Below are 14190 nucleotides of genomic sequence, written 5' to 3'. Positions count from 1 at the left end.
AGCAGCTGCTGCAAAGTGGTTGTTACGGAAGTATTTTGCTATTTCAACAACATTAGCCTTTATTTCTGGAACACTGAAGTCTTTGGCTAGGAGGTGTATCAAATGAGCTCTGGAACTGTATGTTATTTGCTTGGAACTCTCTTCTAAATTTCTTCTCATCTGCGATAGATTTGCAGTATTGTCTGTGCGTACTAGACATTTGAATTTTTTTTCCACAGTTTGTTACAGCTTTTACTGCTGCTTCTTGTAAGTATTCTGCTGTGTGTGCATTTCCTCATGTATCAATTGTTTCTGTAAGGAAGACATTCCCTTCTTCTGTTGTCACACAAGCACGTACAACAGGATCATTGTGGACATTGCTACACCCGTCAAGACTCAGATTAACAATTTTACCCTCTAGACCTTTTGCACACTGCTCAATTTCTCTTTCATACACTTTATCTAGCAATTTGCCTGCAACATCTGCTCTGTTGGGTGGACTGTCTCCTGGTCCCAATGACTGAACCATATTAATGAAGTGTGAGTTCTCAATCATACTGAAAGGAGAGTTTACTGCATAAACAAATTGGGAAATTTTTTCATCAATTACCTCTTTTTTTGTAATCTGCTGGTTCTTATCACAAACTTATCTGTGGTTGTTTCTGGATGATGGAGAATTTTTGCTTTTTGCTACAGGAGATATACTGTGGCTACGTGACCTACATGATGTGACTGAAACACTATCATGGGCAGATAACTCTGAAACTATAGAAAATGATGGTGATCTTGAAGGTGGATGTCTTCCACCTTCCTGTATGTTGAGCATGGATTCTCCTAAACAAAATAAGTCAATGCAGTTATTTAATTATTATTACCATACTGCTCATTTAGTATTACTCATTGCATTCACTGACACTCAGTACTATTTTAACAGTGAAATTGTAAAAGGAAGATCTGCCTATTTCAGCTATTTATTTTTTATCACACCTTCAGCTAAAATGATAGTTGTTACTCTATGGTACTATCTTTTTTTGCTCAAACATGACAATTCAAGAGTAGTCCAGAAGGAAGACAGGCAGTCCTTAAGAAAGAAGTATGAATTTAAAAAGTTTACCAACCTGAAGATCCTGCATGTTCAGACATGTTCCTTTCATCATCTTCAACGCAGCTTCCTCCTGAGAAGGAACACTTCTCATGATGTTGTTTCATTAAGGCAACCAGGCCTTGCATTTCTCTGTTGCACAGTTTGCATTTTGCACGCATGCCTGTCTTACCCACATGTAGAGGAACTTCATTAAAGTATTCCCAAACTAGGTCTCTTTTACGGCCTGCTACCGTTATAAGTTTTCCCTTCTAGTGAGAGAATGGTATGGTAGATCTCAAATCAATGAAGGCTACACTCAGAAAGACCTCAAGACTTCTGGAATATGCTGCTCAAACAGTTTCACTTTTGTTTCTACTGCCTGTCCCTCCATTCTCACATTTATCTCCAGACTTCTTCTCCTTGTCCAGATCTATTCTGCCCCCAACAACCTCCTATCCACTGAACTTTTTGGAACTTTGCACTTTTAGAGAGAGGTAAGGGACTGACTCTGTGCACACAAATTTGCAGAGGGACAATAGGGTTGAGGTCTGTTATTTCTCACCTCGATACATTATTTATTTATTTGAAAACATGTTTGCTGTTAACAAGCATGTTATCTCTGGGGACACAAATCCACTGTTTGAGAACTGCAAAACTAAGCATCTCTGATGGTATCTTCTAGACTGAGCGCTGAGTCCCATTGGGTAGATAGAAAGATTAATCTAAATAATCTATACAGAAGCCCATGGAACCCAATAAAATTGGATCCCTAATCCATGAATTATTGGAACTCATTTACAAAACTTTTCTTAAACATTATATAACCTCCCCTTTCTTTCCTGGGTTACTCAGGAGCAGGCAACACTCACCTGTGTGCGTAGGCACCTGATGTTGTTGACATTAAGGGAGATCCTGAGTAGCCCAGTAGTGATGTTGGATAAGTGGGAATCCTCTATCCACCCCTCTGCTGCAGTCCCTTTACTCCTAAAGGAAGTTAAAATTGGCAGTGCCTCCACCTGGGTGGGCCCTGTACGCACACAGTGGTATGCCTCAGGAACCTCCAGGAATAAACCCCTTCAAATAGACCCATGTCACAGGTTATTATTATTATTATTAATATCTCAAATACCAATGATAAATCATATATATCCAATATACTTAAATTAAAACTAACACTCTGTGACGGTCTGTGCCTCAGGGGCAACACCCTACACTTCCATGTTCATCTTTATAAAATGATTATGTGGTATCCAGTGCAAGGTTTGTCATGTTGGGTGTCTTTGGAAGGCTCATAATTCACTGAGCATGGTTGTTATAGTGAAGTTATAGTAATTGTTGCAGTAAGGTTATAGGTTATAATTTCATGTGTATAGTTATGAGGCTGAAAATGTATCCTCATGGCTTAAAGCAAGCCCATGCAAAAACTCTCCAAGAACAGAGAGGCGGTTCACACCTTGTCAGGACATGGATGGGACAAACCCAGCCCAGCATCACAGGAACAATGGACACTGGCTTAGGCAGCAACAAAAGAATCGGTTAGACCTTTGACAGAGTCAACTCCCTACCTTCCTTTGGGCAGTTTGGGATTGCGATGAGGTAATGCTCACCTGACTCTGAAGGGGGGAGGGGAGGGGACAGGCAAAGTCATGAGAAAAGAAAGGACATGATAAAAGGGAGAGACATTTTGCCATGCTCTCTCTCTTCCACCTACATCTACAGACACCACCACCAAGCGACTGAAACGCTGATCAAAAGGGGAGAGCCTGACTGAAAAGTAACCAGCCAGCCTGTGCTGAGAAGCATCTAAGTTTTAAGCACATTGAAAGTGCTAAGATCAGCTTACAATGCGTTTTGCTTTTATTTCATTTGACCAAATCTGACTTGTTACGCTTTTACTTATAATCACTTAAAATCTATCTTTATAGTTAATGCATTTATTTGTTTATTCTACCTAAAGCAGTGTGTTTGGTATGAAGCATGTCAGACACTCCCCATGGGATAACAAGCCTGGTGCATATCAATTTCTTTGTTAAACTGATGAACTCACATAAGCTTGCAGCATCCAGCGGACATAACTGGACACTGCAGGACGTGTCTGGGTTGTGTTTACGGTTGTGTCTGGGACTGGAGATATTGGCTAGTGTCATTCACTTGCAAGTAGCTGGGAGCAGCTTACATGCCAGAGGCTGTGTGTGAACAGCCCAGGGGTGGGGGTTCCTACAGCAGAGCAGGGCTCCTAGAATCAAGGAATGGAGTGGCCTAGCAGATCACCAGTCCAGATAACACCAGAGGGGAACGTCACACACTTCTTTACTTACCAATTTAAGAAACAGGGTATAAATGTCACTACTAAGTTAAATCCACAGGGGCAGTTGAATAAAATCAATTAACCAATATAGCATACAGTGATAAATGAAACTTATCTAACTGGCATTTACACTGGCACCATTCATCCCACCCTGCAGTGTACACTCCTCTAGATTTCAGAATCCTAGACGCTTGCATGGGCACAGTGGAAGATCTGCAGTTGGAGACAGCACTCTCATAGTTCTGTGATTCAGTCCAGCCAAGGCAACAAGCTGTACAACTCCTTTGACGAGCAGAGCGAGCTCCACCAAATGTCAGCAGTTCTGGGTCAGTGGGAAGATCACTCTGCCTCTCCTCGGACTCAGTCTCTCTGCTGTGCCCCTTCCCTTGCAAATACTTTCCCAAACCAGAGTGGGGGTTACTCACAGTCCTTCACTGGAGGCCCACCTCAGTCAGCTCTAGGCACAGAAAGTCTCTTCTCGGGCTCCAGTGAAGCCATCAACAGCCTCCGAGACTCCCTGCTTGATCAAAGCCCCTGCAGGCTCTCAGCAGCAGCTAATGGCCTCTTAGCAGCAGCCCCTGGTATGGACAGACCTCCACAGCAGCAATCTCACTCCTTTTCCCAAAACAGAGCCCACCTGCTCTCTCTGCACGAGGAAGTCTCTCCTTCTTTCCCCAGGGCATCATGGGAGCTGTAGTCTCTAAGGCTAGATTGCAGCACACAGGTGTTTCCCCTGCAACACTCCTAATAAAGTTCAGAGGCCCCTCTAGTAAAGGGTGCCTACAATTACATGAATATATTGTCTCATACCATAGAATTAGAATTCATAATCCCTATTCCATGATGAGATATCTTTGAGCTATAATGTATCTTAATAAAAATTATATTTAGATAGGTTTTTTCTTCAAAAATAATTTTATCAAAAAAATCCAATTTAAATAAAAAAACATTGATTTTTATCCACCCTGGAAAGCAGCGTGATTACATTGTTATTTTGACAAACGATGCAGAATTCTGCAGGATTTTAAAATATTATGTGCAGAATTTTTAATTTTTTTGGTGCAGAATTCCCCCAGGAGTAATATAGGCGCTTAGAATGGGGTTTTCAGAACTGTGCAGGAGATTTGGATGGCCAGTTTCCATTAATGTGAATGGGCAGTGGGCACCCAAATCTCCTTGGTGCCTTTGAAAATTTCCATCTTAATTAAAAATTATAACCATGGAAAACAGATAATTCCCCACCTATAATACTAATATTTCCAACTAGCACTGATCAAGATCTCCACAGCAAGAGGGAGAATAAAACCTAGTTCACAGAAAATGACACAAAAGCCAGAATACAGGTTGGCTATTACAGTTCTTGCATGGTAAGTGGTTTAAACATGACAGGACTTCTGCTCATTTACACATGAGGACCAGCTGGTACAACCTAACCTGATGCCCTGGAGTCTCAGCTGTCTACAGGTCCTTACAATATGGAAAGATATGTGTGGAGACAGATTTTCCTAGGAAAATCTATCATCTTTGGTGTCTAATGCTCTTCTGCTCCTTACCATCTCTCTGGGTACTCCTCCCAAAAGATGTGAGTATCAAGACCCAGCTACCTTTATAAATGTCCAATCATATTGTAGTGATCTTGATCCTCAGCCCCAAACAAAGTAGAAAGGTAGTCAGGAACATCTCCTTCAAAAATGAGAGGTCCATCTGAGTTTTCATACCTCACAATCTGCAGAGAAACCAGAAGACATAGTCCTGCTATAAACACTCTTCCATAATCTAAATTATCCTGGATTTATTTCTTATATCAAGGAAGGACCATTTCATAAGAACAAACTAAATGTAACAAGAACAGAATCTGAAATATCAGAAGAAAATACAGGGCCAGGTTTACCAAAATGCTCTGGCTTCTTTGTGCCACTCTGGTGATACAAAGCAACAATAAATTAAGCTAGCCAGTTAACTGAATCAGCCAGTGTTCTTCCTGAAGGGTCAGGGGGTACATCTACACTACGGGATTATTCCAATTTTACATAAACCGGTTTTGTAAAACAGATTGTGTAAAGTCGAGTGCACGCGACCACACTAAGCACATTATTTCGGCGGTGTGCATCCATGGTCCGAGACTAGCGTAGATTTCTGGAGCGTTGCAGTGTGGGTAACTTCTATAGCTATCCCATAGTTCCCGCAGTCTCCCCCGCCCCTTGGAATTCGGGTTGAGATCCCAGTGCCTGATGGGGCAAAAATCATTGTCACGGGTGGTTCTGGGTAAATGTCGTCAGTCATTCCTTCCTCTGGGAAAGCAACGGCCATGACATCATTCTTCCCTTTTTCCCTGGATTGCCCTGGCAGACACCATAGCACGGCAACCATGGAGCCTGTTCAGCTTTTTTTACTGTCACCGTATGTGTACTGGATGCCGCTGACAGAGGCGATATTGCAGCGCTACACAGCAGCATTCATTTGCCTTTGCATGACAGCAGAGATGGTTATCAGTTGTTCTGTACCGTCTGCTGTGCCATTGTAATTTGGCAATCAGATGACGGTTATCTATCGTTCTGTGACTGTCTGCTGCTGTCATGGGTGCCTCTGGCTGAGGTTGGCGGGGTGCAAAGACAAAAATGGAATGACTCCCTGAGTCAATCGCTCCTTTATGGTATCTAAAATAGAGTCCGTCTGCCTAGAATATGGGGCAAGTGTACTAGAGAACCAGTGTATCAGAGAGCACAGCCGTCGGTGTCAGATCCTGCAGAAATGATGAGCTGCATGCCATTCTAGGGGGTGTCCTGCAACAACCCCACCTGTTGCTTCCCTCCTCCCCAAACCTTCCTGGGCTACCGTGGCAGTGTCCCCCGATTTGTGTGATGAAGTAATAAAGAATGCACGAATAAGAAACACTGACTTGTTACTGAGATAAAATGAGGAAGTGCAGCCTCAACTGCTATGATAGTCCAGGCAGTACAGAATCTTTTCTTTATACATGAAGGGAGGGGCTGTTCAGCCCCAGTTGCTATGATGAGGACGGTTGCCAGCCGTTCTGTACCATCTACTGGGAATGACCAGGAATCATTCCTATTTTTACCCAGGGGCCCAGCCAGCCTCACCTGAGGCCAACCAGGAGCAATCACGGGCTCACGACCAGGATGGCTATCAGTCCTATTGCACTGTACTGTCTGCCACAGGGAGGGGAGGAGAGAGATGCTACTGTTCACTGCTGCAGCACCGTGTCCACAGCAGCATGCAGTATATATAGGGTGACATATAAAAAATCAAGAAATGATTTTCCCCCTTCTCTATCACGGAGGGGAGGGGTGTAAATTGACGAGGCCTGAACCACCCTGAACAATGTGTTTGACCCTACAGGCACTGGGAGCTCAGCCAAGAATGCAAATGATTTTAGGAGACTGCAGGGACTGTGGGATAGCTGGAGTCCTCGGTACCCCCTCCCTTCCTCCATGAGCATCCATTTGATTCTGGCTTTCCGTTACGCTTGTCACACAGCATTGTGCTGTGGACTCGTATCATAGCCTGGAGATTTTTTTCAAATGCTTTGCATTTCGTCTTCTGTAACGGAGCTCTGTTAGAACAGATTTGTCTCCCCATAAGCAGTCAGATCCAGTATGTCCCGTATGGTCCATGCTGGAGCTCTTTTTGGATTTGGACTGCATCGCCACCCGTGCTGATCAGAGCTCCACGCTGGGCAAACAGGAAATGAAATTCAAAAGTTCACGGGGCTTTTCCTGTCTACCTGGCCGCTGCATCCAAGTTCAGATTGCTGTCCAGAGTGGTCACAGTGGAGCACTGTGGGATACCGCCCAGAGGCCAATACCGTCGATTTGTGGCCACACTAACCCCAATCCGATATGGTAATACCGATTTCAGCACTACTCCTCTCGTTGGGGAGGAGTACAGAAACCAATTTAAAGAGCCCTTTATATTGATATAAAGGGCCTCGTTGTGTGGACAGATACAGTGATAAATTGGTTTAACGCTGCTAAAATTGGTTTAAACGCGTAGTGTAGACCAGGCCTCAGGCAATGCACCCTGGAAAGACAGTCCCGTCCTACCCACTATTATTATATCACAGTAGCACCATGAGGCCCCATTTTGGTAGGTGCTGTACAATCAAATATTAAGGAAATAGTCTTTGTCCTGAAGAGTTTACTATCTAAAAAGGCAAATGACGTATGAAGGGTGGGGAGAGAGGGATACGATGAAGTAATATCAATATACATTACCAAATGATGCCAGCTCTGGTGGCTTGTGCAGAATGTGCATAGTGTCATGGCCCCGCCCTCACTTTGTCCCTCTCTGCCCACTTTCAAGCACCTAATAGCCATAGAAGAGATCAAAGGGAGCAGGGATTATGTTCCCCATAAGGACTATGAGCAGCCCTAGTGCAAGGACACAAGACTGTGGGAGTCATGCGCACTCATGTGGGGACTGACTAAAATCTAGACAGATAATGATACATTACTTCATGTGTAACATAAATGCATAATAATAAAGGACTGGCCAAGGCTGCATCCTGAATGTGGTATAGTTTCTGTGGGGGCTGTCAATTATGGAATGCATGTGTAAAAGCACGGAGTGAAATTTCAGCCCATGAAGAGGGCAACCCTGAGATTTATGGAGCACCTTCTACGTAAACCTTCAAAATGGGGGTTAAATTAGACTGATGTAGTGCATGAGCCTTATAGGGGCTGTCTGCACAGAGGTAAATTTCATGCATTGTGAGATCACCTATTTTGGGTATGTGGAAGCTCATTCTCTATGAGAGATCAATAGCTTGATTTTCAGAGATACTCACAGCTACTATTGGTTTCAATAGGAGCTCAGTTGCTCAGCATTTTTTCGGGGGAGGAGGAAAGTCCATAAATCTTATGGGAATTAAGACTTATCAAATGTATAATGGAGGTCTCATTATCTAGAAGAAAACAATGGTTAAACTGGTTGTAATAAAGACATACATCATATCTGTCCAAGCCTTGAGGTAAACACAGATTTTACTCAACCCAGGAAAGTTCCATTTGCATTCAGGGACTGTGTTCTAAAGGAGCTAACATGCATAGAAAATCTAAAAGTTATAAATGTAAACCTTCTGCCCCTCTGAGCTGGCAGCAACGAGGGACGGGTTCAGTATTCAGGGGTTCCATTTTAATAACACAATGCATAACTGGCTCGAGCCCCCACCCAGTGACCTGGGACACTTACATACCACCCCCCCCGGGCTCCTTTAGGAGGCAGTACTTTCCCGCTCGCAAGCACGGAGTTGAGTGTAGCAAAATCTTTTTAATAAAGGAGGGAAACAATGCGGCATCACATTGGAGAAACACCACAAACAGGATTATAACACAAACCATATGCAAAAAAAACCCACCTTCAAGTACGTTTGGCAATATCCTTTCCCCCTTAGGGTCTTAAGTTCAATTACCCCAAAGTCCAACAACCCAAAAGTCTCTGGTCAGTGCCACCCCAGAGTTCAAAAGTTTATCTGCAGAGTTTTATTCCCCTCAGCCTGGGCGGAAATGGGGGGGCCCACACAGGGTGGTAAGGGGCACCTTACGTGGGCCAAGGCCAACTGCTCTGCCTCTCCGTGGAGTTCTGCTGCAGCCTTCACCACGACCAGCTCCACTACACCAGCTGTGCTGCTCCTCCAGCCAATCCGCGAGCCACTCCAGCCATCCCCACAAACCGCTCCACTCTGCTCACTGTTCCATGGGCTGCTCCAACATGCTGCAAACTGTTCCGCTCTGCCAGCCGCTTAGGGATAGGTCTTCAGGATCCCCCCACTAGTTAACACAGCACTTAGTGATTTCAGCTCATAGTAGGGGAGCCTCAGTGCTGGTGCACCATTGGCCCAACTTGAGTTCAGCTCAGCAGCCTTTAGATGGACTCCTAATGGAATCAAAATTAGCTCTACTCTTTAACAGTGGAGAGAGGAGGATGTGCAATTGGTGTTCCAGGACCTCAAAAGGGGGCCTATAGCATCAGGTACACACACCAGTCCCCAACCTCTCTCAATTCACTGGGTTTTGGAACCCATGTCCTTTGTCTAGTAAGTGTCACTTAATTTATATTGCGACATCTCTGTCATAAAGCAGTCTTGTAGTTCCTCATTCACATAATCAGGGTGACAACACTTTGTTACTGGGGCAGGAGGAATAAAGTAATCGGGGATCCCAGAGCTGTCAAAATAACCATCCCAGGCTGCCTTGGGCTATGCTGCGTGTGCCCATGCAAATACTTAAAATTCCTTTCCACACTTCCCATAATTCACCACCAGATGTCAGGGTAGGGTTCATCCTGACTCTGCTTACATAAAGAAAATCACTGAACCAGCTGACTCAGTACAACCTTCCCAGAGGATATACCGAGACTCAGAGGAACTGAAAAGTTATAAAGAGAAAGAGAGCAATTTCAGCTTCCAGCTGGGAAGAAATAAGTAGCAGATTGTCTAGAGCTTAATACACCAGCACCAGATTCTGACATCTTGAATAGCACCTTAAGACTTATGAAAATTACACATATATTTAGGTGTCCTGATATTCACTTAAGAGTCTAATTTTAGGTTGATAATATATATACACACACAATATATTTACTAATGAGTTCATATATTTCTCCTTACAATATATTAGTTCAGGTGTTTCTAGTTCAGGTTGGATATTAGGAAATACTATTTCACTAGGAGGGTAGTGAAGCACTGGAATGGGTTACCTAGGGAGGTGGTGGAATCTCAAACCTTAGAGGTTTTTAAGGCCCAGCTTGACAAAGCCCTGGCTGGGATGATTTAGTTGGTGTTGGTCCTGCTTTGAGCAGGAGGTTGGACTAGATGACCTCCTGAGGTCTCTTCCAACCCTAATCTTCCATGATTCTATAAATTTACTTTCCATCAAATGCCTGTTCGCCTAAAACTCTGCTAATGTGTCCCAAAAGGTCTGATATTGTCAGTTATGGCAGTAGAAGCACTGAGAACCTTGGGGTGCTGGAACAATTTTTATACTGGGGATGCTGAAAACCGCTGAAGAAAACTGTAAGCCCTGTGTATGACAGAAACCACTTACAGCCAGGGGAGCTACCACAGACACCCCCAGAACTCCTAGTTTTAGCTCTTATATTGGAATTAGGGGTGTGTCATCGCCATTACACACAGGGAAGGAAAACATCATAGGCACCAGATTCCTCCGGGCCTAGGGGGTATTCAATCCCTCACTCCACTGCAGGCCCTGTCCACACATGACCCCTTCCCCCAAGCCCTCACCCCTGCCCTGCCTTTCCCCGCCTCCAGCCTACCTCTTCCCCACCTCTTCCCACCCAGTTCCACCCCCTCCCCTGAGCACCCCGCATCCCCACTCCTCCCCCTTCCTCCAAGAGCCTCCTGCACTGCCACGAAACAGCTGAGAGGCTAGAAGCGCTGGGGGGAGGGAGGAGCTGGCTGCCAGTGGGTGCTAAGCACCCACTAATTTGTTTCCGTGGGTGCTTTAGGGCTGGAGGAAAGACTCAGTATCCAGGTTGGAGGGCAGAGGCAATGCTATTGTATACAGATTCCTGATTTAAGCAGTGACTCACTGTGATGAGATGATCATAGCTGGAAGGTTTTCTCATATTGATTTCCGTGTGTTTAACAGTGTTACTAAAAGGCCATTGTGTCTTATGGAAGGAAAGGGTGGTTCTGGGGTCTATGGTACATTCCCTTAACATCATTCAGTCTCTCTGGTGTTGCCCCTCCAATTCCAAAATGCATCATTTCCTGTCCAACATTGTGGGGGGGAACATTCCTCACTTTTTCATACTCCTGTTATGACTGCATTAATTATATTAGTAGTTTTCCTGCAAATTATCTCCTTGTTTAATTAATCCTATAGAATAGATGACACTGAATCTCATGATGTCTGTGTACAGTATAAACAAGCAGGAGTGTTTAATCCACACTGAGTTTTCATAAGCAATAATGGAAACCACAGAAATGATTGTAATGATCAACAGAGAAAGTTTTGTATGGCCAAGTAGATGTATTCACAGAATTGTAGCATATCCTGGGAACTTTGCCATGCAGTTTTTCCATTGTGAAGAATAGCACATAATTTGCATAATATATAAACTCTGATTCTGCTGTTGCACACATAGTTCAAGAGTGACTCCTCTGAAACAAAAGGAATTACTTTAGTGTGTACAATCTGAGATCAGAATCAATCCCACTAACGCTATTTTCTAGCATATTGGAGGGCAGAGTTTAATACTATATGAGCATTAAATGTGGACTCTTTGGGGGAGATTTATATCCCTCAGCACAGCTATATATGGTGTCATTTTTATCATCCAGTTATATATTTGATTAATGTCATTGTGACAGCTGTGGAACTGGTATGTATTGATCTATGAATATTGATATATAATAAATAATAATAATATGAATATGAATATTGTAAGAAGCCTGGTCAGCGAGGTAAAGTTACTATGTGACTATATTGCTCTAACTTAACAGGTGACTGTGGGAAGAGCAAACAGGAAAGCAACACAGTAGATCTAGATAAGGACACCCCAACACACAACTGAAAGACAATGGGGGCAAGGATTCTGGCTCTGAGGAAGATGCAAGATTGTTTTGCCAGGCTGGGAACGTGGAGATTAAAACAACAAACACATCATTAAGGACTTTAAAAAGTGCTTCTCGGGGGGAAAGAGATGGGGATCACTGTCAGCAGATGTCTAGGGAGATGGGCTGACACACAAAGAGTGACTCTACGGAAAGAATATTAGCAGTGGGACCGTCTCAGATCCAGGGCACAGTATGCCTTGGGGGAAAAACTAGGTATGTGTACACTCTTTTTTTATTGTTTTAAGATATGTTTTCTCTTAAATGTGTTTATTCTAAATAAATGTTACTCTAAGGAGGCTGTCTGGTCACTGTACTAACCACTGACATGGCATTGCTCTCAGAGGGAACAGACCTTCAGGATCTGGCCCTAAGTCATGGCTGCTGAGGTAATTAATTGCAATTAGTACAAAGGACTGCAGTCCAGGGCCCAGCCTGAAAGTGGGAGAATCACAAGATTCTACCTGGAGCCAAGTGATGGTTAGAGACCTGAGGGGGTTGTACTCAAAGAAATCAGGAGGGTCAGAGCTACAGCTCACCTGGCAACTATGACAGACGTCATTTTTAAATGGGGGAAATATATCAACTTGTGTGTACTGAAAAATTTCAAGTGTCAACTCCTATAGGAGAAAGTTTCTAAATGCAGACCACTGGGCAGACCGAAAATGCGCTGGGCTGATCCCATGACAAAACACTTTGGCCAGAAATGGAATGAACATGCTTGCAACAAAATGGAATAGTGTGGTGTTGACTTGTGTTCATGGAGGGACAGACAAGGACAACCCGGACAAAGGTGACAATGTTGCTGGGAACATATGGTAAGGATTTTATCTTGAACCAAGTCCAGCCTGGTAAGTTTTAGTTACTAGACAGAATTTTATCTTTATTTCTCAGGTAATCATTTGTGGTTTAATACCTAATACTCGTTCTCACTTTAGGCTTTGTCTACACAGCCTTTGTTGGCAGGAGAGGCCCTCCTGCTGACATAGATAATGCAGCTCATTGGGAATGGTTTAATTGTGCGGGCAGAACAGCTCTCTCCTGCTGGCAAAGATCAGCTATGCTGTAGACCTTACAGGAGCAAAGTTGTAGCAGTACAGCTGTGCCACTGTAAGGTCTGTAGTGTAGACATAGCATTAAAATCTCCCTCTGTGTAGTTAAATAAACTTGTTTTATTTTTTAATCAAAACTAATCCAGTGCTGTGTTTAAACTGAACTAAATGTAACTCCATCTAAAGTAGCAAACTGTTGGATATTGACTCCTTATGGTGGCCGTGGACCGCTAATATCTGGACTGTCCAGGAGAGGACTGGATAGCACGGAACACATATTCTGGGGAAAATTTGGAATTAGGAGTGTGTGGAGCCACCCTGCAGGTAGTAAACAAGGCCACTGGAAGCCACAGTGTAACTAGTTTGTGGCTGACAGGCTGCGGGGGTTAGAGGTGCTGGGCAAGGGCTGTAACTATACACAGATGCTCAGGGTGTGACTTGCCTCCTGCTGGCTGGCTGTGAGTGGCCCAGGTTGGGAGATACAGCAGCAAAGCATTGTAAGGCATCTGGCATTATGGGACAGGAGGTGACATAACCTCTCACTGAGCTGGATTGCACCCCAGAATGTGACACCCTCCCTAGCAGGTTTTATGACCAGAGGGTCATTGAAGCACTATCAATGAGCTCCTGCTCCATCAGCCTCTCGTGCAGCTCAGGATTTAACTTTTCCAAGATTCTGTGGTGTATTGTATCGTCATGTTGACAAGCAAAAAATTGGACTCCACCTAGAACCATCCATCCGAACTCTTTAGGTAAATACACAGCCAGATTATTCCAGACTCCATCGCAGTAGTTTTACTGATCGGTGTGATAATTGCGGATAGCGCATATGCTATGACACTTTAAAAAATATAATTTGGCTCTGTCTACCCCAGGGTTTAGAACACTAACAGTACCTTTGTAGCAAGAGCTGGTTTTAAACATGGTTCTCATTAATATAATCTAGACTCTGGACAAGGTCTGACAGTAAAAGGGCTTAAAAGGGACTAAGAGGGTGTTCAGATTCTTGTATAGTCAAGCAGACTATTATCGCTAATGTTGGCCCAGAAAATTGTTGGGGTGCCACCTGGTGTCTGATTGTCTTCCATGCAAGAGCCTTTGGTGGACCTACAATATACAGTGACTAAGACCAAAGGCATTATCTATTCTTGGCTATAAACATGGTTCAGTT

Source organism: Chelonoidis abingdonii, chromosome 1 (genome assembly GCF_003597395.2).
Source record: "Chelonoidis abingdonii isolate Lonesome George chromosome 1, CheloAbing_2.0, whole genome shotgun sequence".
NCBI classification, from domain to species: Eukaryota; Metazoa; Chordata; order Testudines; family Testudinidae; genus Chelonoidis; species Chelonoidis abingdonii.
Note: the sequence above shows the minus strand (reverse complement) of the source record.